The sequence below is a fragment of the Acomys minous genome, assembly GCF_964271855.1.
Source record: "Acomys minous genome assembly, chromosome: 14".
In the NCBI taxonomy this organism is placed as follows: Eukaryota; Metazoa; Chordata; class Mammalia; order Rodentia; family Muridae; genus Acomys; species Acomys minous.
This window is the reverse complement of record NC_140496.1, coordinates 56801379-56828508: the sequence shown is the minus strand read 5'-3', so window position 1 is coordinate 56828508 and position 27130 is coordinate 56801379. Positions and strand designations below refer to the sequence as shown.

At 38.8% G+C, this 27130-nt stretch overlaps 1 long non-coding RNA gene across 3 annotated transcripts; it reads right to left on the bottom strand.

The window, feature by feature from the left end:
- Positions 1-871: 871 nt before the first annotated feature.
- Positions 872-27130, bottom strand: LOC311583040. 3 transcript variants are annotated; one of them, XR_014774371.1, is made up of 3 exons: positions 26994-27130; positions 21135-21217; positions 872-940 (listed from the first exon to the last, which is right to left on the bottom strand). It is a non-coding gene; the product is annotated as an uncharacterized lncRNA (long non-coding RNA). The 3 variants fall into 3 exon arrangements; XR_014774372.1 differs by lacking the exon at positions 872-940 and adding an exon at positions 19488-19865; XR_014774373.1 differs by lacking the exon at positions 872-940 and adding an exon at positions 19953-20310.

Here is a 27130-nt window from a genome sequence, read left to right as displayed (position 1 = left end):
AGAAGCATAAACATCCCCAAAGGCCAATCCAGAAAAAAACAAAAAGAAAAAAGAAAGAGATCTCATAATACCCAAAGAAATCAAAAGGATCAGTACAGTACTGATTATTAAGGTAGTATTCATGGTAGCCCAGATTTAGTACCTATCTAGAATAGATGCCTACCAACGAGTGTAAAGGTAAAGTAAATACAGCATATGCCCAAATATTATTTAGCATTAAAAATAAAATCGTGTCATTTGAAACAAAATAAATGAAACTGTACTACAGTATCTTAGTTTACTTTTTATTGCTGTGATAAACATTAGACTATGGTGGTTTGAGTGAAAATGGACCTCATAGGTCCATAAGGAGTGGCACTTTTAGGAAATATTGCCCTGTTGGGGTAGGTGTGGCCTTGTTGGGGTAAGTGTGGCCTTGTTGGAGTAGATGTGGCCTTGTTGGGGTAGGTGTGGCCTTGTTGGAGGAAGTGTGGCCTTGTTGGAGGAAGTGTGGCCTTGTTGGAGGAAGTGTGGCCTTGTTGGAGGAAGTGTAGCCTTGTTGGAGGAAGTGTGGCCTTGTTGGAGGAAGTGTGGCCTTGTTGGAGGAAGTGTGTCACTAGAGACTGGGCTTTAAGGTCTCAGTTCTCTTCCTAATGCCTGTGGTTCCAGTTGTAGAACTCTCAGCACCTCTAGCACCGTATCTGCCTGCATGCTGCCGTGCTTCCTGATATGATAATCATGGACTAAACCTCTGAAACTGTAAGCCAGACCCAATCATGTGTTTTTCTTTAAGAGTTGCAATGGCCATGATGCCTCCTCACAGCAAGAGAACCTTAACTAAAACAATGACCACACACAATGTAGACAGGGAAGGATTTATTTAGTTTACATACCTGATCACACTCTATCATCTGGCAGGAAGTCAATGTAGGAACTCAAGGCAAGAATCTGGAGGCATTAACTGAAACAGAGGTCAAGGAAATGTAATGCTTGTTGGATTTCTTATACACCTCAAAACCTAGGGTGGCATCATGCACAGTGAGGTACACACTTCCATATCAATCATCAATGAAAAAAATTCCCCACAGGCTTGCCCACAGACAAATTTGATGGGGGACATTTTCTCAATTGAAGTTTCTTCTTCTCAGATGACTCCAGCTTGTGTCAAGTTGACAAAAAACTAACCAGCCCAGATACAACCTAAGTGAAAGGACAAAAACTCAGAGTGATAAATGCTACATGTGCTTTCTATTATATGGAATCTATAAAAGTCTACCTAAAAGTAGCATATTAATTACTACTGGCTAGGGAGCAGATAGAGGGAGGCCAGACAATAGGAATAAAAACAGCTGGACAGGAAGAATAAATTCTAGTGCTCTGAGCAAGATAGGGTGACTACAGTTCTAATCACATGCATTTTTTATGAAGAGCTACAAGAGAGAAGATCAAAGGCCCTAAACAGAAAGAATTGATAAGGATAAGTAAATACAACCTGGATTTGACTGGTATACATTATATGCATGTATAGAAAGAAATACTACAAGGTGCCTTAGTTAAATATAAAAGAAAAAAATTTCCAGCTTGTTTAAACATCTTGTGTAACTCTCAACAGAATTTGAGAAAATCTTTAACTTTTCCCAAATGGAAAGATCTCTCTTGTACATACACATAACATATTAAGAAAAAAAACAGTATATTAAGAAATCACTAGGGTTTTTAATGTTAATCCAGGACTGTAGGACCTAGACACCAGCTGTTCTGTTACTACGTTCACTGAGTTGGGGAAGTACTACCACCATTTGGAAGGATTTTCAGAGCATTCTTAAGAATTTCAACCCCCAACCATAATTTTTTTGAAAAAGTATCTCAGTAAACTAGTTCTAGAATCAAAATTTCTTATCCCTGTGAACACCAAAGCTAATGCCCACACTTAGTGGACTTACCACACTTAGTGGTAAGGAGGGGGCTTCCCTCAAGGCAAGGCAAGGAGGGAAAGTCAAGGATGCACATCCTCTAATTCTGCTCCACATGAAAATGGAGCCCCATGAACAGAAGGCACAAATACCTAAAGGGAAAAGTGATCTTAAAAAATGTAAGTTTCTTTACAGTTGAAAATACTGATGAATTCACAAGCCGAATACGAAGTGAATTTTAAAATGAAGCAAGATTACACAGGAGAGATTGGTGAACATAAACCAATTACATTTTTCCTCCCACTGGTGGCATGGAGGGGAAGCTGCTATCAGAATCTAAAGTTAATTAATTAATTAATGGAAAAATTCAACCATAAACCACTAGTTATATGTATAAAAAGTACATTTTCAAAGACTAGGAATAAACAATTGGAAGTATGCTAGTAAACATTCTCTTTAATGGCATTGAAAGCATACAATGCTGAGAAATAAATCAACCTAGAAATCTAAAATGTGCTGTTGAGGAATTAAAGAAGTAAATGAATTGAGACACAAAACAAAACTAAACTGTCAATTTTCTTTAATTGATTCATGGAGTGAATGTATTCTATTATGGTTTGAATATAAAGTACTCTTCCCAAAGATTTACCTGCTGAAAGCTTGACCTAACAGTGGTTCTTCTACTAAGAAATATTTGGATTATGAATGTATTAACAAATAAATTAATTGAGCTACTGGTAGATGGCATTACCAGAACATTCCAGAAACAACAGAAATGGGGCCTGGTTAGAGGCAAAGAGTCAAAACAAGATGTTCTTTAAAGAATCTCTCTCTGTCTCTCTCTGTCTCTCTGTCTCTCTGTCTCTCCATCTCTGTCTGTCTCTTTCTGTCTGTCTGTCTGTCTGTCTCTCTCTCTCTCTCTCTCTCTCTCTCTCTCTCTCTCTCTCTCTCTCCCTCTCTCCATCTCTTCCTCTCCTTAATTGTCATAAAATTATCTCTACTCTACCATGAGATTCTGTCACACTTGGAGGCCAAAACAAAGAACCCATACAACCATAGGCCCAACTGAAGTCCTGATCATAAATAAGCCTTATCATCTTTTAAAAAAATAATAATATTTACATATTTTTAGCACAGTAATGAGAAACTGGCTAATATACATTCTCAAAATACCAGTACTCTCCTTTTGTAGAAACTGAATTTGAAAAGCTATTTTGTTTTGTTTCATTTTTGAGACAATATCTTGGAAAGTGTCCCAGGTTGTCCTCAAAAACTCTGTACTCCTGACTCAACCTCCCAAGTAGGTGAGATTTCAGGTGTGTGTCACCATGTGCAACCAATGTTCAGTTGATTTTTGTCAAAGATGCCTATCCAACTAAATCAGAGAAAGAAAACTAGTTTTTAGTAAGTATTTAAAGAACTGATCATTGTATAATAAACAAGAAAAGATGAGAGGAAAAATGGCTGAAAAGTATGAGCAAAGCCTCAGTAACACAGGGAAAAAAAAGTTAAAGTCTTTACTGTGTGCATCCTTATATTTTACTTGGTAAAATACAACTTATTCCTTTTTTTTTTTTTAAGATTTATTTATTTATACAGCATTCTGCCTGCCTGCATGTGAGCCAGCAGGCCAGAAGAGGGCGTTAGATTCCAGTATAGACGGTTGTGAGCCACCATGTGGTTGCTGGGAATTGAACTCAGGACCTCTGGAAGAGCAGCCAGTGAGTACTCTTAACCTCTGAGCCATCTCTCCAGCCCCAACTTATTCCTTTTTAAAATGAAAAATACATATAATTATTTCTTTTATGAGTATGTATACATTGTATAATGTGCATGCAGTTCCTGTGGAGACCAGAAGAGGAGCACAAGTCCCTGGAACTAGAGTGACAGTTATGAGCCACCAAGCAGGTGCTGGGACACACACCCTGGTCCTCTTGGTAGTTTATAGTTTATTTTACAAAATCACCAGATTGTTAAAAATTGATGGTTGATAAAGTGGTAGGCTAGAGTCAAGAACAATGCTTCTAAATGTTCCTTTTTAACTACTCATGATACTTATGCTTCAGCCAGTAGTTATGACGTTTTACTAATGTCCCACTAACCGCAAGATTCCAATGTTTTCCTTGACCATCAAACAAGCCACTGTACACCATTCAGCAGAAAAGGTAACCGTTCTCTTCCACTTATTTCACAAATATTGATGGACTGTTCACTGTTTTCCAGAAAATATTATAGATGCTGCACATTACATGATTAAATACATTCTAGTGAGACATGACAAAAACAAATAAAACAAAGGATAAAAAGTATTGATGGTTTATATACAGTGGAGAAAAATAAAGAGACATGAGAACTTCTAGGAAATACAGAGAGTTATGATGTATGTAGAACTCCTAGGTGAAGTTTCACTCCAAATTCAACACCAAATAAAACTTTCTACTTCTTTCTAGGATTTCATAACACCTTGATTTTCTTCATCATGATTTCCCTCACATGTTTTATATTGTCCTTACATAATTGCCTTAGATGCAAAAAGCTATTTAAGGTGATTACATAGTTACATAATAGCCCAAAAGCCAAAGCAATGGTCCTTATAGGATGGAAAGTTGTAATTCAGGGACAGAATTTAAGGTGGGGGGAAACTTTGAAAATAGGTAATACAGTGCCACCCTGACCCTGTCACCGACACAGCAGAGAATGGAGAGTCTACTGCCTAAAGGATAGGGGAGATTTGCCAGGGGAGTTCGGTGATGTCTAGATAGACTGGTTGTACCCAGTAAGAGATAGCATACGGTACTCCAGAGAACAAGATGCAAGAGTCACTGGTCAGCAGAGCTCTGAGAGAAACAGAAGTAGTGATGCTCAGTCCGTCAGATACATAGGAAGTCTGAATGGCATAAGACGCTGTTCCCTTTTTCTAAAAAAAATTTATTAATTTATTCTTATTACATCTCAATGGTTATCCCATCCCTTGTATCCTCCCATTCCTCCCTCCCTCCCACTTTCCCCTTACTCCCCTCCCCTATGACTGTGACTGAGGGGGATTTCCTTCCCCTTTATATGCTCATAGGATATCAAGTCTCTTCTTGGTAGCCTGCTATCCTTCCTTCTCATGCTATGAGCTACATAGTCACCAGAACCCACGGTGAGGAAGTGTTATTTCCATTCTTCTATTAGCTACCTTTCCTGTGTCTATGATAACAAATACAGTGACAAAAGCAACTTTAAAAGAAAAATTTCTGGGGGGCTGGGCTCACCATCTGAGGATGTACAGTCCACCATACCAGGGAAGTCAGGGCAGCAGGAGCTGGAAGCCGCTGCTCACATTGTCTGCAGCCAGGAAACAAGGAGGGCTGTGAATTCCTACCCTAAGCTTGTCTCCTTCTTATGCAGGCTGAGATTAGCCCCCAGGAAGTGGTGTTGCTTTTCCTATGGTGTTCTTCCACTCAATAACCTAATCAGGGTAATCCCTCACAGGCATCACCAGAGGTTTATCTCCTAGGAGATTCTACAAAATGTCAAGTTGATGTTAGTAATCGCCACACTCCTCAGGACAGACTGTAGAGGATAAATTCTCATGTGTAAGGATTGGTGGGGGATCACTGGTTCCTTCATGCTCTTCTTCCCTTCAGATGGAATTCCCCTGCTCTGATGTCCCTATGTAACTCAGATTATCAGTATCTATTTTTCAGGTTTCTCAGAAGCATGATCCAAACCTAAGCTATTATACAGATTGCAAATTTTACAAGATGTTTATAATGAAAATGTATCTTGACAACTTAGTGCTGGATATGAGTTCTCATTCAAGCCAAACATTTTCTTATTTTTATTTTTCTTTCTCTCACATATTACATCCTGACTCCAACTTCCCCTCCCTCCACTCCTCCCAGACCCTCTCCTCCTCTGTTTTCCTTCAGAAAAGAGCAGCTGTCCCAGGGATATCAACTGGACAAGTATTTCTTAAAAGAGTTATTTCTTTGTGTATGCATGAACACGTGCATGCATAGTGTGTGTGTGTGTGTGTGTGTGTGTGTGTGTGTGTGTGTGTGTGTGTAAATTTATATGCATTCAGTTGTCCATAGAAACAATCTGGAGCTGGTTTTGCAAGAAGCTGAGAGGCACCTGATCCGATGTTGGGGTCAGGGTGGGAGGTCTGCAGGTCCTCTGCAAAAGTAGTAAGCACTCTTACGCACTGAGCCAACTCTCCAGCCAAGTTCAGTATTTTTCCCAGAAAATAAAAATTTAGCCTTGGCTTTCCTTTTGAAGTCCTCCTGGAAATCTCTGTTGTCACTTCACACATCCAAGCCTTTCTCATCAAGCTAGACCTTGTCATGCCACAGACACAAGTCCCTGACCGTTTCAGGTACCTTAAGAGTTCCAGCTGGATTCAAACTCAGGCATACTGAGAAGCCAGCTGCAACCATGGTAAAGGTAGTCACATGGTTTGGAAGGATATTTATCCTTATCCAATTTAAATCTTAAAAACCTTAGGCTTCAGTCTTTACAACTTTTATTCCTTCCATCTAGTTCTTCAAAAGTAAGAAGTCTTTCTAAGCTTAGTGTCGATTGGAAAGTATTTGTATATTCTGGCTGTTAAAATGGAAAGTGTGAATTTACAGAAACTCTCTATGTAGAGATGGTGAGAAACTTAGCAGAGTAGGGCCTGTAGATGGTTGTGGGGTGCTTGTGAGACAATGCCAAGAAAGTGAGACTCACAGAGTCAGAGTCAATTATGATCAGGTTTCACTGCCTTGCCACCTTTGTGCCAAAGACAACGTGTTAGATGCTGGGTGAAAATGTTTTCATCTTAGCCAGGAGAGGAAAGCCTACTGGTGTGCTATTCTACCTAGCGATGTAGCTGGAGCACTTGGCCTCCACCGAGTCTTGGTGGCACTATCAAATGACACCATACCGTGCCTAAATGTTGTTCTCAGAATAATCTTTTGAGAGCTTTTTACAATCATTCCTTGGAAGCACACAGATAGAAAAAAAAAAAAAGAAATGAAAGCAATAATAATGAATTTCTTCTCCAGATGCCTAGATTCCCAATATACTAAAGAAACTCTAGATTTCGCACTTTCCAAAACTATGACCCAAACAACCTGGAGAAAGAAAAATAAGAATGGAAATATTGAGTTAACAACTTTGTCTCCTCCTTAGATTCAAGCTTGGGGACAAAACTCATAAGCCATTATCTGATGATCGATGTCTTAAAAGTGTGGTTTTCTTTCTTGGTCTCAGATCCTTAGATATCTTTTAAGATTCAGAAAGAAAAGAAGGTGACTAAGACACAGGGACCTGCTTGAGTTCTAAGCCAATTGGCTCAAACTGACCTGTGTGTGGCTGAAAACTTATTCTAGCTGCTTCATGTTTTGAGCACATTTATAGGTTTTATTTGAACTTTTTGTTGTTGTTGTTGTTCACCGGGATTTAATAAGCTTCAGAATTCAGCAATGTCTTTAACTGGCTGCTTCCAAGTTCATGGAACCTAGTTATTTCTTCTCACGCTGGCCACCCTCGCCTATCCATGCCAGCATCTCCATTGTTACCCCACGCCCAACTGCAGGGCCTTCCCCGTGCCAATTCTGTGAGCTCACCCACCTCTAGGTTCTCACACAGAAATCCTTCCAGGAGCCTTGCCAAGTCTAGAGTAATCAGAGTTGCTTTGGGGATCCACTTTGCCGGGGTCACTGCTTTTCTAATAATCAAAGTCCATAATGAAATATGATGAGAAGGTAAAAAAATTAATATCCTGGAGTCCCTAAACACATACCAGTACCATTACACAACAATGACTTATGAAACCCCTTTTGAACAATTATGAGATGGAGCCAAGGTAGGAGCTGTTAGAGGGAATGATCTGGAAACAAATACTGGCAGCTTTGCTCAAATCCAGAAAACTATCTGCAACAGCAGCTCTTAGTGCAACCGACCAATATTTTCTCAAGCTAAGCTACTCTTTGCTCTGTGTATCTTTTATGTTGTTTTATGATATGATATGACATGATATGATATGATATGATATATTGTTATTTTATGTTAAATGAAAGCATGCTCATTCACATTGTCATGAAACAACACTACAGTCTTTATATTAATAATTACTGATTTCACGAAGCATTTTCATATCTTTGCTTAGTACAAAACAAAATAACAAACTTTCTTAAAACTTACTCTCTATTGGCCATTTGTGCCACGTCTTTTGAAATGCACCTGCCTGATTCATTTCCCCATTTATCGACTGGATTATTTGGAGTTTGGGTACTACATTTTTGAGTTCTTCAAATATTCTGATTATAATTTCATTGCCAGAGGTACAGCGGACCTAACTCAGGAATTGGATGCGTATTTTCCAGGTTTTTTTTTCTGGGTCTACTACATTGATTTGGGTATCTTTAATGGAAGAATCATCTTATTTTGTTACTATGGTTATAGAATGTAGATTTAAGGTTACATTTGATTTTGATGTGGTTGACATTAAATTTGTGACCATTTATTTTGTAACAATAGCCATTTTAACAACATAAATTCTGCCAACCCATGAGCATTGGGAGTCTAATCACCCCCTAGTGGCTCCAGTTTCTTTCTTTAGTGTTTTAAACTCTTTATTGTAGTGATCTCATACATTATCCATTAGGTATATTTCTAGACATTTTAGTTTTTGACACTATTATGAATGAAATTGTTCCTCAGCTTTTTTCAGTCAATTTGTTTCTATATAGAAAAGCTACAGATTTGGGTGTATTAATATTGTATCCTGACACCTCACTGGAGTCTTATGATATCTAAAGTCCATTGGTGGAAGTTTATAAATTTTTAATCATAGGATTATATCATCTGGAAACAAAAATAATCAAAACTTTTATTTTTTATTTGTATTACTTTTATTAAGTTCTCTATTTCATTGTTCTTTTAGTCTCTGTTCCATTAACTTAAGATTTAATCTTTATTCTTTTTTTTATTCTTTGAATTTTGATTGTTAATGTCTTTTCTAACATTTTATGTTTATCAGTGTATTGTTTATTCTAGATGTTATTTTAAGTGTGAAGACTCATATCTAAACACTTCCTCTTTTTTTTTTTTTTTTTTTTTTTTTTTTTTTTTTTTTTACTATTCCTGGTAAACTATTATTAATCTTCTTGCTGACTCTTCAATGACCCACAAATTGTTTGAAAGTACATTTTTAATTTCCATATGTTTGTATATTTTGTTTTAGTTTATGGTGGTTTCTATTTTTATACCATTATAATCTTGCAAGATGCAATTAATTATTTTAATATTTCAATATTTGTTAAAAAATTTCTCATGATGTAAAACGTGATCAATTCTTTGTTTAAATGTTGCATGGACTGTGGAGAAGAAAGTGATTTTTATTTGACCACCTCCCCTTGGTGGGGAGGCCTGTGGCACTCAAAGAAAGAATAAGCAGGCTACTAAGATGAGACTTGATAGCCTATGACCATATAGTGAGGGAGGAGGTCCCCCTCAGTCATAGACCTAGGGGAGGGGAATAGGGTGAAAGCAGGAGGGAGGGAGGAATGGGAGGATACAAGTGATGGGATGACAACTGAGTTGTAATCTGAATAAATTAATTAAATAAAAAAATACACAAAAAAGAAAGTGCTTTTTAAGGTTGTTGGATGGAATATTTTATGTTGTTTAAGGCTATTGGATATGTATTACAGACTAATTATGAAAATTCATTACTCATTTTCTGTTTGGAAATATTCCTATTGATGACACTATGACATCAAATTCAGTCACTGGTATCTTACTTAGATCTATCTGTACATTTATTCCTTGTAGTGCTTTTAAAAACAAAGTGGTACAACATTCACAAACATATACATTTATAATCACCATATTATATTTTGTAGATGGGTTGGTTGTTCTTTGTATTAATGTATAATGACCTTATTTATCACCTCTAACTAATTTTGAGCTAGTGTCTATTGTGACAGATATTATTATACACACTCCCACTTGATTTGAGGTTTCATTCAGTTATAACATTATTTTCTACACCTATACTTGCAGACAGTGTGTGTCTTTGCCAGTGTAATTAGTTTCTTGCAGACAGAAAACAGTTGTATCTCTTATTTTAATCCAGACTAGGTCTTTTATTTAGATCATATCAATGATCCTGTCAATGATGCTAATCTTCTGAGTGGATGTTTAAGTCTTTCCTAATCATATTTTGTTCATTTAGTCTTCTCATTTTATTCATTCTCTCCTGAACAGTTATGAGCACTTGTATCTTTGTTTCTCTTCTGTGTGTTAGATTCCTTTACAGTATGCCACAATTCTAACTCAGTAACATGAATTGCTTTAGTTTATGCTATTCTGGAAAACCTTTATTTTCCTACAGTTTTAAGTTCTAGATTTGCTTAGTATAATAATCTAGTCTAGCGGTTATTTTCTTATAGGACTTAAATAAATAATTTCAAACTTTCTTGGCATTCACATTTTTCTGAGAACTGATTTTTCTCTAGTGGTCTCACCTTTACAGGTAACTTGGTGCTTTTCTGTTATAGCTTTCAATAATTTTTTCATCCTACAATGCTGTCATTTTGATATGACAGAGAAAAATACTTTTCTGATACTATATATTTGAGGTTCTAAATACCTCTTGTATCTGGATTTCTATATTATTCATCATATTTGGAGTTTTCTGTTGTTGTATCAGGAAATAGTTTTTCTATACCTTTAGTATGAATTTTATCATCTCTCTTAGAGCAAAAAAATCATAAATTTGTTCTCTTAATCATTTCCTGATCACGAGGGTTGCCTTAGCCTCTACAAGTGGTTATTATTGCCATCAGCAACAGTTACATCAACCTCGGTGTGTGGTCTACTTGTTCCACTATGATTGCACCCATAGCAAGGACACAGCTGTGGATGAGAATGGGAAACTTCCACCAACACTGAATGAGATGATTCTACATCTGAGTACACTGTAAACAATACTAGTGTCTTTGTTACCATGAAGAAGGTCGGGGTCCATTGATAATGTGGTTCTAAAAAGGGCATCATCTCTGCACCCATTAATATCCCGTGTTTATGATGAGTATGCACAACAAAATAGTAAAAACTCACTCAAGATTCTTAGGAATAACTCTTGCACCATCAACTGTTTAACTTCCCTGGACAAAGCTATCCATAACAACATCATAACTATCAAAGGACTGATGACCACAATTCATACCATCTCTTCCACCCAGAAGAATGTAGATAGCCTCTCTGGGGAAGTATGGCATAAGTATGCCCAAAATATCCTCTTTACATCTACCGTCACTGCTAAGGTTATACACAGGGTCATCCCAGAGCTGAACAGAATGCTCACTAGCATGGCCTTCAACATTCCTGATTCCAATATGTCCATTGTGGATCTGATCTCGCCCTGGAGAAAATTATCAAAATGATGACATCAAAAAGAATCAGAAAACATAAGGATACTTATGTATTAGTTACTTTCTCATTGCTATGACTGAATTCTTCACAGAAACACATAAAAAGAACTTAATTGGTTCATGGTTCAGGGGATATAATCTGTAAAGATGAGGAAGGCATGGTTTCTGAAACACCTTGCCTCATTGTAGAAATAGCTTACAAAGGTTGTCCACATTTTTACTGATCAGGGAGCGAAGAGATACACCAGAAACGTAGCTGACCTTCAAATTCTAGACCCAATATACTTATCTAGTCCTCAAATTCCAAATGTTTCATAACTTTTCAAAATTGTGGCACCAGTTGGGGACAAGGTATTCAAAGTCATGAACCTATAAGATACACTACAGTGCCAAATAATGTTCTATGTCCAATCCTCATAGGCTTGCCGTCATTTCATAGTCAAAATGCCATGGTCTAACTTCAAGATCTCTATAGTCTTAATCATCCAAACACTATGCTGAAGTTCAAAGTCAAAAGTGTCTCCTGAGTTTCATGGCAAAATCCTAGTCATAATAAACGAGTTAGAAACTTTCCATGTGATGGGCAGAGTAAACCTTGCCATTCCATTGCACCGAATCAAAACCACAATCCAGTATGGGGGGGGGGCTCTGACACCATAATATAGATTCTGACATGATCAGAAACCCAACTTTATGGCTCCCTTCCCCTTCCCCTTTCTTGGATTGACTCCATGTGGTACTTGAACACTTGAGCTTATAATGGCAGGTGACACATGTTTCTGACATCTTCAACACCCTGTGTGACTTAGGTTCCACCTACATAACTTTATACAATAGTCTCTCAAAATCTCCTTTGGGCTCTAGCACTATTGGATATGGCCTGGCCTCATTGATTTTTCTCTGGAACCTTGGAATCAGCTCTGATGGCCCCATAAATCATTCACAATGGGTACCTAAAGAAACAGCACTATGTGGAAAACACAAAGTTATGCTGACAGCTCAAGATGTAGCCTACCTCTTCTAGGATCAAGAGTGTAGTGGTGCCTTAATGCACAAAACAAAAAATTGTATCTGAAGGGAAACATATTGACACAGAAAATGATACTGATTAGAAAACAACATAATTTCCTTTTAGAAACCAAAATAAATACACAAATTTTACTGTAAATAAATAACTACAATACAAGGCTAAGTCAAAGTTTTATGTAGCTGCAAAGAGGTAGTAGAGATTAAGACCTCAAGAGACAACTACATATACATAGGGAATAAGTGACCATGGGGTGCCCAGCCCCAGTTGGTACATTTACAAGCAGCTCCTACACCCAGGGCTCAGAGAACATCACTGAAGAGCAGGCAGAAAGATTGTAAGACCAGAGGACCAGAACATCTATTAAAAGATACTGTCTCTAGATATGGTAGGGATAACAGCCATGACATCTCAACAGGTGAGTGCCTAAACAAAACCTGAAATAACAACACTAGTGACTAAGAAAGTAACTTGCAATGTGGATGGGGGAATATCATGAGTCAATACAGATTAACAATTATAGTCAATCAATGGCTTCAAAGCGAGGGAGAATCCAATCCAAAGTGATCAACCCAACATACAAATACATTATCATTATATGATAATTAAAAAAGAAAGGATAATGAATTCAAGAGGGAGTCAAGGGAGACACAGAAGGAGTAAATCTGGGATATTTACACCCAGTATGATGGGATAAATGAAAATTATGTAAATACATTACTCATTTATGAGCGTTCAAAACAATAGAATTTAAATTGACCAAAACAAAACCAAACCCATATAAAAACAGAAGAGCTATTCTTCCCAGCAGATGTGCAAAATATAATGTAAAAACAAAAAAATATCTATTTTTAAGGCAAGAAAATAGAGCACCTTCAAAAAAATTCATAACTTTTTAACAACTGTATCTAAGTGTATTGAAATAGTGTAAATGCCAAACAAAAATTTCAAAATTTAATTTTTAAAAGTTATTAATGGCCAAAGAGGAGACAAGTGAGAGGTAAACAAAATAAATGAACTAAAAAGGCCATTCCAAGAGCAGGGTGAGAATTCATCAGAAAGGTATATTCTGAAAATGAGTAGAAATTACAAACTGAATAAGCCAAATAAAATTTAATAGAAATTATGACCACTAGATTAGATCAAGGGCAATAAATATCAGGTATTGAAAAAACATTAAGTAATTGCTACATGAAAGTACCAATGAAGATTTAAAAAAACAACAAACAAACAAACAAACATGAGCACAGCATCCAAAAATACTGAGATTCATGTAGTAGACCAGATCTATGGATGTTGATTGTAAAGGATTGAGCCGGGGTAACAAACACTAGATAAAATAAACTTTTAAGCTTTTCAGTTTACTTGTACCAGAATATTTCCCAGATATGAAGGAAAAATGGAAATCTAAGTAGAAGAGGCATTTATAACCCAAATAGATATGGCCAGGATACTTCATACCTTACTCCAAACAGCAAGAGTACAGAGTAGGAGGAACAGCAAGAGTACAGAGTAGGAGGTAGCGAAAGCTGTGGACGTAGCCAGTTGCAAAGGTAAAGTAATGAGAATTGTGTGTGTCTCTCTCATTTGAAGCTATGGGACCAGGAGAATATGTACTTCAAACTCTGAGAGTGGAAACTGCCAACCTAGATTATTGTTCTAGCAACCGTACCTTTTAAATATATGGGGAAATATAGACCTTTAGCAGGGGTTACAGTGAGAAACCAAAAGAAGACAATGAAGAAAAAGACAAGGAGAGAAGAGAGAGGACAGAGGAGAGAAGGGAGAATAGGAGGAGGCAGGGAGGAAGAAGAGGAGAAAGAAAAGAAGAAAAGAAGGAAGAGGGGAAGGAGGAGGAGAAGGAGGAGGAGGAGGAGGAGGAGGAGGAGGAGGAGGAGGAGGAGAAGAAGAAGAAGAAGAAGAAGAAGAAGAAGAAGAAGAAGAAGAAGAAGAAGAAGAAGAAGAAGAAGAAGAAGAAGAAAACAGGCAGAAGGAATACAAAATCAAAGAATCAGGCCAGGTAAGGAACAGGTTGAAAGTGGTGGGCAAGAAAGGAATTGAGCTTGTTAAAAAGATTAGTGTTGTAGAAGAGCTAAGCACTTAACACTATAACAATAGGAAGCATGCCTGGAGGGCATTTCAGAATTAGCCTGATTAGTTCTCCATGCTAATTCCAGAATATAAAGTTACAAACTCATTTGAAAGACTTTCTCTTAAAACAAAAGAGCCCCTTGGGTAGTCTGCTTGTGCTGGGCTGACCAGAGAATGGTTTGTAAAGGTTTTAGCTCCCCAGGCACTAAGTGAGCTGCATTCATGGTCCAAGATAGCCTATTACTGCTGGAGTTGGTAGCAGACCATGGTTTGTCAGTGTGGTATTTAATATAGAATGCAATTGTTACAGGATCATGGGGATTATACCCAACATTTATGAAAGGCCTGCAGGCAATGAACGTATAGTGAGTGAATCAAAGCCTTTAAGAAGGTGATAAAGAGATGGCTCAGTAGTTAAGAGCACTGACTGCTCTTACAGAGGTCCTGAGTTCAATTTCCAGCAACCACGTGATGGCTCCCAACCATCTATAGTGTGATGTGATGCCTTCTTCTGGCCTGCAGGCGTATATGCAGGCAGCTCACTGTATACATAATAATAAATAAATCTTTTTTTAAAAGAGAGAAGATGATGAAGCTATGAGGAGCAAATGAAAGCTGAGAGATCCAAGGATGTGGAAGATACTCAAAGTATAAAATATCTGCTGAGGAACATCCCAGAAAATGAGGAAAGTCAGTCCATAAGAAAGGCATTCTAGGTTGCAAGTGCCCAGAACCCAGGGTCAGGAATACCAAAGCACTTTGGAGTTCATACCATGATACCATGTGCAAACAACCTAAGACCTGGACCTACAAGATTTATTCGATTTTCTGGGTCTGAGTTTTACTTTGTTTTGGCCCTTGATCAAGGTGACAAGAAGTTATCTGTAAGGTTCCAAAGACATCCAAAAACAAATGGCTACCTGTGGCATCCATTAGCATAGCAAGTTCTCACCCCTATATAAACTTCCATTTTGTCCAAGCATTCTCTTGGTTTTCTCAATTGTGGCTCCTCTCTTGGCACAGTTTTTTGTCTCTTTGCTCTCTTGGCTCTCTTCGCTATTCACTTCCTCTCTCACTCCTGCCCCCACGGCCTGGTTCAGTCTGGACTCTTCCAGATGCCTCTGACTATAGTCTCCCTCGTATCTACAATAAATTCCTTCTACTCAACCAGACCTTGGAGTGGTCATGTCCTTATTTTCATTCACTGACTAATACGAGTTTCAAGTTACAAATTAATCAGAAAAATATTTCTGCTAACAGGAAGTCATATGCCTCAAAAAAATAAAGAATACCCATTTTCCTTTTTATGTTTGAGTACTTTTTCACACATGAGTTTTGGTGGCATCCAGAAGTATTTTCATTATAGAAGCTGTACAGCCCAAATCTTTTCTACTACAGCTTTTGCTTTGATATGATGCAGGCACTCAAGCTGTATTTAGGGATCAGATCTCTCTGACTCAGACTTTGGATAAGGTGATCCATGCAGAAGTAGGACAGTAAAGACTCCTCTGTAAGCCCTGCAGGAGCAATGGCTGCACTGCAGGAATGGGGGAGCAAGCTACAAACCACCATCTTTTGAACTCCTAAAAGGAGAGACCCCCACATACAGTGTTTGACATGCTCCAACTGCCTGACATCTTTTAGGCCTGCCTATCTGCTGAGGTCAGTCTTCTAGCTTTCTAAGGATCCTACAAACCAAATAGGCCTCTTTATTTTTTCTGTCAAAATCTACTTTAATTCAGCTGGGTACATGATCTTGAAGTACATGGATACATTATTTGATCATGAGGCAAACACAATTAAACAAAGTGATTAATGAAATGAAAAGAGACCAAAGCAGGAGGGCATTTGGGGTGGGAAGGGGAAGAATTTGGGTGGAAAAAGGAGGAGGAAAGAGAGATAATGGACTGAAAATTACCAAAATCCCTTATATACATGAATGAAGTTTTCAGCAAATACAGTAACTATGCCATCAGTAGCATATGAGGTCAGAGGTCAATCACAACTCTCATGGTCTGAGTCTCACCTAAACAGATTAAGAGTTCAGTATTTTTTTTAATGAAAACATCAAAACTGAGTCAATCGAGTTTTGTTGTTTTTGTTTTCCTGAAATGCAGCCAAGGAGTCCGTCTTTACATTTCTTTCCAAGTGCATTCCATTCCAAAACTCTGATCAGTCTAAGGATCTTCTCCCACCCAAAGAAAGGCCACTGTCTGGTCCAACCCTTAGGAAGCCAAACAAATAACATTTGCCTCACAATGCAAACACATCCGTGCCTCTCGCCTTATGCTCACATTTGAACCCTGTTTCAAACTATTTTAAAATCTCTGCAGGGAAGAACCTTTTTCATCATAGTTGGTGTTGATGACTTGCTTATATTTTTCTGCTTCCCTCTGAGTGAAGAATCCTGATCCCTGCGCACTCGTGTGCCAACTGCTGTTAGGGGTGTGGTGATAAGATTTCCAGCTCCTGGAATTAGTTGTACTTTGGTGTGTTGGACCATGTCACAATACTTGTTTTGAATAGTACATGTTTGGGTGAGTTAAAAATTTATCACTGTGGTTTTTCCTTTTAAAAATGGTCAATATATATGGACATAACAGGCCATATTTATAAATACACATGCACATACAAATACATACATGCATATAATAACAATTGATAGAAAAGGAGGCCATGAATTTGAAAGAGAGTTGGGGAGAAGTATATGAGTCTTTGGAGGGAGGAAAAGAAAGGGAGAAATGTTGTAATCAAATTACAGTTTAAAAATAAACAACAGAAAATAATTTTTTCATACAACATAAAAATTTGTCTTCATTGTGTGCACTCACTGGATGTGGCACTATGTTACAGAAGAGCATTTCACACACATATATGGTGGATGTCATACATACACATATATGGTGGATGTCATACATACACATATATGGTGGATGTCATACATACTCTGTCCCTTGCTCTACTCTTCCTCACCCCGCCCCCATTAATCCTCTCATTTTCCTAAGCTGCTGCACTTTCATTCCATATATACATAACATTATTTTATGATCCTCTAGAAACATTAGGAATGACAAAGGGATTTGTGTCTCTGAGACAGGCTCATTTCGGTTGATGTGATTGCCTTCGGTTGCCTCTAATTCCTGACAAAGCAGACCATTTCATTCTTCATGTGTGGAAACATGCCATTGTGGACACAAACCACAAATCCTTTAGCCATTGCTCTGTTGTTTGACATCTAAGCTGGTTCTATAAATTGACTATAATGAACAATAAACATACCGTCTATTTTGTGATGTATTGGCTTGGATTCCTTTGGGTAAATGCCCAGGTGTGACACAGCTGGGTTATATGGTAGATCTGCTTTTGAGAATCTTCCGTACTGATACCTCCTATGGCTTAACCAAATTACATTTCTACCCTCAGTGCATTATAGCATTTTCTATAATATTAATCTTCATCAGCATTTGTTGTATTCTTGATAGCTTCTGTGATGATGTTGAATCTCAATGTAGCTTTGATTTGCATTTCTCTGATGGCCAGGGAGGTTGAAGATTTTCTCATATGCTTCTTGGCCTTTAGTGTTCATTTTCTGAGAGCTATGTGTTCTCATTTCATTGACTGTGTTGGTTGATTCCTTGTTGAGTTTTTGTTTGGTTGGTTGGTTTGGTTTGGTACATATGTTTGTGTGTTCTGGATCTTACTCCTCTGTCAGATGGATAGATACCTGTGCTGGATAGTTGTGTGTCAACTTGACAGAAGCTAGAGTGATCAGAAAAAAGGGAGCCTCAACTGAGGAAAAGTCTTCCATAAGATGGGGCTGTAGTCAAGCCTGTAGAGTATTTTCTTAATAATTAACAGATGGAAGAGGGTCCAGCACAATGTGGGTGGTGCCATTCCGAGGCAGGCTGAACAAGCCATGAGGAGTAAGCCAGTAAGCAGCACCCCTCCATGGTCTCTGCCTCCTGCCTCCAGGTTCCTGCCCTGCTTGAGTTCCTGCGCTGACTTCTTTCAGAGATGAGCAGTGCTGTGGAAGTATAAACCAAATATACCCTTTCCTCCCCAACTTTCTTTTGGTCATGGAAAAAAAATTAAGTGTTGTCGAAATTCCTTTTTTTAGAAAACTATTATAATTCATTCAGATTACATCCTGATTGTTATCCCTTTACTTGTATCTTCCTGTTCCCATCCTCCCTCCCTCTTCTGCTCTGTTCCCCTCCCCTACACCTCTGACTGAAGGGGACCTCCTCCCCCACCATATGACCACAGCTTATCAGATCTCATCCAGATAGCCTACATCATCCCCTCCCTCTGTGCCCCACCAGGCTTCCCCACAGAATTAATTCATTATTAAAATCTTGGGAATTATTGTAAGCCAGATACTGAGGGGATGTTGCAAAGAGAGAAAGGGAATGGTGTGAGTAACAAACAAAGATTAAGTAGCATTGTGAAATAGAAGCCACAGACCATGGAATTATCCTGGGAATCACATGTGAAACATCAATAGCCGTTAGCATTTGGGGTTGGGCCTTTGAGAGGCACTAAAGCCAGGCATGTAAAAGCCAAGAGTATACTGCAGGATAGTCCTAGTGTGAGAACATCACCATGAGGCTACAGGTCCTTAGCCATTGTGAGGTTGTTGGGGCCATTTGTGAATGCAGCACTCAACAACTGAAAGGAAGGTTTCCTGGTAGAGAGACATACAAGTCCAGCCACACCTCAGGAGCCACAGCAGACGTGCTCACCCACCTGCTTGGGATACTCAAGAGCTTCTTGATGAGTGAGGGGGAGACCTGGTGGCACTCAGAGGAAGGACAGCAGGCTACCAAGAAGAGACTTGATATCCTATGAGCATATACAGGGGGAGGTAATCTCCCTCAGGAACAGTCATAGGGGAGGGGAATAAGGGGAAAATGGGAGGGAGGGAAGAATGGGAGGATACAAGGGATGGGATAACCATTGAAATGTAACAAGAATAAATTAATTTTAAAAAAAGGAAAAAAAAGAAGCTCTTGAGGCAACTGGGTTGTATTTATTTTTTACTTACCAAGAAAGTGGGTCAGAGGAGAGAACATCCTATTGAGACTTTAGGCAAGAGTAGCATGGAAGAATGGGGAAATAGTAGGACCCACAGGGTCCTGGAAACCTACAAGAAGAACATTATGACAGGCAGATCTGGGTCCTGGGGTCCTCCTCAAACTAAGGCACCAGCCAAGGAGAATATAGGCAGTTAAATCTTAAGAGAGGAAAATGGGTGTTGTTCGAATTACTTGGTTTTCCCAAATGGTGGTGGCATATTGGTGGAATTCGATCTATTCCCCTCCCCTATACCTCTGACAGGTGAGGTCTTTAAGCCCAATATCCAGGAAAAAGAGTCAGTCAGATTTCTGTGAGGCTAGTCTGGTCTAAAGAGCAAGTCTCAGGACAGCCAGGACTACACAGAAAACCCTGTATCAAAAAGACAAAACAGAACATCTTACTTGATGTGGGTCAATAGTTTTAATATTTATTATAATATAAATGATCAAGAAATAATATCGATTAAATAATATCTTTTAAACACTTTATTAAAAATATTTACTTGTGGGTCATTCCCCTGCTGGGTGATCAGAGATGGGCTTATTTTTTATATAGTTTGTATCACTGAGATATGTCTACTCTGCTTCCTCATTGTGCAATCTCAGACTAAAATGGAGTTTAGAATTGGATTTGGATCCTAAAGGTGAGTCTGCAAGGTTCTGCCTGATGGTCAGAGAGTTCACACATATCCTTACCATAGCCACTGGCATGAGTGTCTAGGCAAACACAGGCAGGGGACTTTCACTCCAGTCATTTACAGTCTTTGTGGTATTTGCAATTTTTTCTTTCACCAAGTAGGATGCATGAAATGTCCCTGTAGGACAGAGATGAAGTATTAGATTCAGATGAAAACTAATTAGCCAATAGCAGCTGAGAATCCCCTGGAAGAGTTGCTACCAACAGCCCGGGACTCGTGATTTTAATGTTTATAATTTCTTAAGAGGTGTAGAAAGAAAACTGCATCCGTAGGTTAGCATTCAAAACTGAAGAATTTACCATCCAATAATTTGTGCTGCCAACTCTGTAAGTGTAACCAACACCATCGATGACACTGGAGTACATGCGCAAAATCTCCTCCTAAAATTTCCTTTACAATCCCTTACTTAATAAAAGCAGGTTTGCTTTGTTTGGCTTAGTTTTCAATCTCACCCCCATAAAAGATAGCCAAGAAACTTAGTAGTTCTAATCTTCCTTTATGTTTTCTCTGCGTTTATACAAAAGCTAACTTGTATTTGAGCGCTAAACACTAGTGGCCAGCGTGGCTTTGGGTGATGCAGTTAGCTAGCCCCATTCCTTCTCAATAACTCAACTAGAAACTATTCCTGGCTATTATTGGGAAACAGGAAGCACATGGAATAAGGGCAGCAGATGAGGTATTTCAGTGTTCTCAAAGTGTCAAAACAATTTCATGTTTGTAACAAGTAGAGCGACTTGGCATCTATTAGCTTCAGGGTGTGCCTTCCGCTCCAGAGGCGCCTTTTGCTTTCTCTCTTTGTGCCCCTCTCCTTTAGGATTCAGACCCTTTGTGATTGCTGTGCTTCTTGCCTGGAAATTTCCACTCACTATGCAGCTGTGGGTATTTCTAATTCTTAAACATTCCTCTCAGCTCAACTTAAAGCATTGTCTCCTCGCAGTTACCTCCTTACGGGATACTGCGTCCTTTCTTCAACAGGTCACAGGCACTGCTGTGCACCCTTCCAGCGTCCCATGGTTCCTCTATACTGTAATAAACAAAATAAATCATTTCATAAATGATTGTGCATTTTCTTCCTCCTCGTGAAAGTGAGAACACCGTGGGGAGCGAGGCTTGGATTTTCCTCTCAGCTGCATCTTGGGTAAGAGAAATCGGCGCTTTTCCAACCCTTCTGAGAACGTCCCCCAAGCCCAAGTTAGAAGACCACCCTTCCATCAGCCCAAGAAGGACTTTCAGACTCTGCAGCGGCTGTGCCCCAGCTGTCCCAGTTTCTGTAGCTCCAACCTTGATAGCTCTGCCCTCCCCAGACAGCCCCGCCCTCCCAGAGTCAGCCTAATGTACTTTTCAAGTCCTTCCTCCTTGCCTCGCATACATTTTGTTTCACACATACTGTGTATTTACCTGTTAGAAAAACATACAGAGAAAGCCGAGCTTCTGTAGGATGCGTGTCAGTGTAGGTAAGACCCTGCCCTGCTTCCTGAACCCGGAGGACACAGCATGCCTGTGCCCTGCCACCCCCTCCCTTTTCTCCCACACCGTGTGATCTTTATGGACACCGTAAGGTTGCTGCGGGGCATTTTCAAGTCCGCGCATGCTCCCCACATCTGCTACACAGGCCCTTGCATCTTTTGATTCATGAATCAAGAAAGGGGCCAACTTAAATGAGAATGTGGACATTTATACTTGAAAGATGTTGAATACAGAGATAAAAGATATACCTTGCAAATTTAAGGACACATGCGTCCTAGAACGTATTTGAAGAGTACTGGTGAAGATTTACTTCCAAATATGTTACAGTATAACACTTAATTTGGAGACATGCATTATGAACAAGGGAAAATCACCTGATCATTGTGGTAGCTATCATAATTGGTGCCATCCGATATGTGTGTATGACTGGATGGCACACTTATGGCCCATTGGGCACAAGGGTAGTGAGGTTGCAAATCATCAGGGTAAGGTGTGTGTGACTGATTCAGCACAAGGAAGTTAAAGTTGCTTACTGTCAGGCAGGTGGAGAAGCAGGGTATAAGTTCGCATTTTTGAGGCTGTGATATAAGGTGTCTATGTGTTTTCTGCTGTATACTTTGCATACAGGAAAATGCTAATGTGATATGAAGCATTTTTATACCTTAATCTCATAAACACACCTAACAGACACGCATGTATGAGATGGGATCAATGCAACATGACTCCACTGATGAATGTGGGAGCTACAATTGTCACCTTCAGCACTGGAGAAGCCTTTTAGGCCACAGGATAGAATCCAGTGAAGGATTACTGTGGCATAAAACATAAGGAAGACACAGTTTTCAATTGGGACACATCATACATAGGATCCATGCTACGACACATTATACAGGAGGAATGGCCAGGCATTTAGCAATGACTGGTTGTTTTGTTGTTGCTCATATGATACTGGAGGAGTGAAAACTGGCTCCTCGTGTGAAAGGGGTATAAAGGATGCTCACCATGACCATTGGTGCAGGGTAACACTTACTTTCTGTGACTTCCAGAAAAAACTAGAAGTAAGGCTATGCCTCAAAAACAAAACAAAACAAAACAACACCAAAAAAAAATAAAAACCGCCCCAAAACAAAACAAACAACAGCAACATTAAAAACCACACGGAGTCTTGTTACTGGTGTACTGTCTGAGTCATTACTCATATTGGAATTGTTTGGCTGTTGTTGTTTGGTTGGTTAAGTTATAATTTCTCAGCTTATATCTGGTTGGCAGTGCAGCATAGACTTGAGGTAGGAATAACACAGAAAAGGATTCCTAAAGAAGTATTTCTCAAAAAGTGTATCCTAAACTTCAAGGCTGTAGAATACACACACACACACACACACACACACACACACACACACACACACACAAAGTTATCTCATGATGGAATTCATAACTAATGTATTTATTACACACCAGAGCCAACTTAACCCTACACCAACAATAAAGTTACGCTTCTTGGGTCAGGCAAAGGTGTAGATCTAGATAGTATCTGGAGTTTATACACAAGTCAGAGTTCTGTTGTATATATTACACAAATAGTGTGCAATATGTAACTATCAGCTGTTATATGTTTAGCAGGAAATGTTTGATAAGCACTGTTAATGAGCATTAATTTGCTCTGATAAAAGTGATTCTGAACCCAATAAAGAATCTGACAGTCAAAGCTGTGTCTGTGCAATCAAGAAACTTTAATTGTATCACCACAGCCATGCCTGACAAGTTTCACATCTTCTCTTTGTCCAACACTGATTCCGAGGATCACTTGAACTCTTCAAATCAGGAAAGTTTAAACTTCCCTTTAAAGATCAAGGGGTACTTGAAAGCTCAAAAGTATCAATGACAGTGAAGTGGGTGTTCTAAAATCATAATAACTAAATTGATAAATATCTTTTATTTGAAATATTTTATATGAAATTTAATATTTAATATGAAAATCTTTTTTAATTAAATATCCGTCAAGAGATTCTATCAAGTAAATCTAGCTCCAGAAATTTGGACAATTGACTTTAGAAGGAAAGATTATTATGCTCTCTGAGCCTCTTTTCCTCATCTTCAGGGTCACACAATTGGTAAGACATGCAGAATGTTTTTATGTTGATACATAACACTGCAGTTATTGTTATTATCCAATAGTCAAAACCTGTGCTTGAGATCAATGTGTCAGTTCCTATAATGCTTCTTAGTCTATGAAGCCAACACTCTCAGAAAACCAACAGGTCAAGTTTGACTCTAACACCATCGAAGACAAGAAAATTCCACAGTGCTATGGAGACCTCTCTTCTGTCTTTTGCCTTTCACCAACAATCTTCATGTTTTAAATTGCTATTGGAATCTGCTGATAGGTGTTGCTGTATTTGGTGTTGACACCGTCAAGTTTCAATATTGCTGCCTTAGTTATATTTCTATTGCTATGAAGAAACTCCATGACCAAGGCAACTTATAAAAGAAAGTATTTAATCTGGGGGGTCTCAAGGGCTCCAGGAGATTAGAGACTGACTATCATGGCAGGGAACATGGCAACATGCAGGCACACATAGCTCTGGAACAGTAGCTGAGAGCTTACCTCATCCACATGCAGGAGACAGGAAGAGAGCTAACTGGGAATGGCATGGGCTTTTGAAGCCTCAATATCTACCCTCTGTAACACACCTTCTCCTACAAGAACACACCCCAAATCCTTCCCAAATAGTTCTGCTAACTAGGGAGTAAGCATTCAAATATATGAGCCTATGGGAGCCATTCTAATTCAAACCACCACAATTATATTTCATATAAAGTCAGTCTTGGGTAATGATTTCTAGAATTTTATAGCTGTGACAGAAGTAACATTTATTCCACACCCCAACATGCATGTAAACTTCAAAGGCTCTTAACACCTTTTAAGAACAGGATCCCCAGGCTCTCCCATCCTTAAGTGAAAGTAAATCTTTGGTATAGTGAAAAAAAAACCAGAATATATGTGATTCAGTTTATAAAAGCAATTATGTTTTTAGCACTTTGCAGTTGAAATTTTGGTAACCTTCCAATATTACTCATTTGTAAAAGCAAAGTTTAAACCACAATTAAGCCATGGTGCTAAAGTACAAATTCATACCAACACTAGAAGGACAGAAGATCTTTTCATAATTGATTCTAAGTATATATGTATATTCCTATTGGGTTAAATCCTTGCGGAGAAATAGTAGGAGGGGCTATGTCTATTTTCTCAAGAATCCTGCAACTGTAGCTAGAATTTTTAAAAATTAATTGGTATGTATATATCAGAACTATAGGGGAGAAGGTGATATAGTTACTTGAAATTTAAAAACACTGGTGGAAGTTCTGTTCCCAGAAGCACAGTGCTTAAGACATGGTGGAGAAACAACAGGACCACACCCTTCACAAAGGTGTAGGAAATGAAAAGAGCACTGTCGTATTTCTAAGTGAGGCTCCATTAGAAGACATCCAGTGCATCTGGAGAACTAGTTCTTACTGTTCCTGCAGAGGAGCTGGGCTTGGTTTCCACCACCCTCATCAGGAGGGTCATAGCCACCCATAACTTCATCTTTAGAAATGCTGAGGCCTTGAGACATAATCTAAGGCCTCATGACCATATTAAAAGTTAAGAGTAATAGAAATCACTCTTTTAAAAAATCTTCCCCATAATGAAGTTAGTCTGTCCTTATTTAGAAAAAAAAATATTCAAAGGCTCAAGGCAGAGAGAGCTAAAAGTTAAAAGTGATCTTGGTAACTCTGGGCTATTAATCAACCTCATGCTAATTGGGATTGCAACAACTATATATGGACAGAAAATAAGACTATGGACAAAAACTGAGAAAAAGGAACTCAGGTATTGTATGAAGCTGGCCTCCCATAGCCGACAGCCCAACTAAAGAAGGGACTGGCAGCAAAGTCTACACCCTGCTCAGAAAGGTGGAAGTTAAGATTGTGTGCTCTACACAGTGCCACTCACAGGAGCTGATTGCGCTCATGCATTCACACTCAGATCCTAACCAAGGGCAACAGAGAGAGGAAATGCTGCAGAAAATACAGATGCACAGCAGTTACAGTGATTGCAAATGAACCAACTAACTCCAGAGAAATGTTCCTTGGAACATATCAATCAGCCCTGGCCATAATACTAGGGCGGGAAAAATAGAAAAGTGTGAAAAACTAAAAATAAGAGAACATAAAACATTTGCCATGCAGTGCCAAGTGAAATAAAGCTACAGTAAACAGACAGGTATAACACCAACGGTGCTTTAAGTGAGATCATCTCAGAGGTAAAGAAAGTCATGATGACGAGAAGGGAACTCCCCAGGAAACTCCAGCAATCCACACGCAAGTCATAGCACAACCCTGAACACATCTTTAGAATGAACAGCTACCAGAAGAAAACCACAAGGCCAAATTCATGGCATATGCTTTAAACATCTCTCTACCAGAAATGGCAGGTTAAAGCATGAAACTTGATGAGAGACACAGACAGTCTGAAGGGCATAGGGATGGTGTTAAACAAAGGCACAGATCTAAAAATAGCAGAGTCGGCAGATTAACAGAGTCACAAGGGAAATTAGAAAACATTTAGAAAGGAATGGTAATGACACTGTTCATGTGAAAACCAGGGAGCAGAAGCTAAAGCGAGAATTGCTACTCTCAGTAGTTACATGGGGGAATATTAAAATTATTTACTTATAATTGAATTAAGAAATTTTCAAAGTGTGATATTATACCAGAGAAAAGCATTAATGAAAATTCTCAGAAAGAAATCAACTGAGAGCTTATAATAATTTAGCAAATTGTGTCAATGATGTGATACTAGTAAGTTGCATTACTTCTTCAAAATTCCTTGCTGAATGTTTTTACTAAACTAGCTGGGTGGAGGAGCCTATTTCCTCATGCTGACCTCAGGCTTGGTCACATGGCTCTTCTGGCCCAGTTGATGGTAAACAGAAGCAACAAAAGAACTTTATCAGAGAAGTGACTTTCGTCCACCTCATCTTTCTTTGCTTTTCACTTTTTACCTTCGATTCATCTCATTCAACTGTGCTTCATGCTCTGAAATAAATATGGGCCTGATTTTCTTCCCATGTGTCCTTTCAATCAAGGTGCCTACAAACCTCTACCTTCCTTTCCCAAGAATATGCTGGTTGCCCTGTCTAACTACAGCTACTGTCATAGCTAATGCAACCATCGCCACACAAATATTTCCATGGTGAAAAATATCTACACATCAGAGAAAGCCACTTACTCTCAGGCAAATGCCCAGGTATTATTCCCTACTGATGTTCCCAGCTTAAATCCCCTCTTACCATGCATCCGTCTCTTCTTACAGCAGTTAATTCCCCCAGCAATTCACAATATAGCTTTCTTCTCATCAGTTGGGCAGCTGCACGCCACACCCTGCCATTAATTTTTACGAGTCGTAGATGTTAGTTTTCCATTTGCT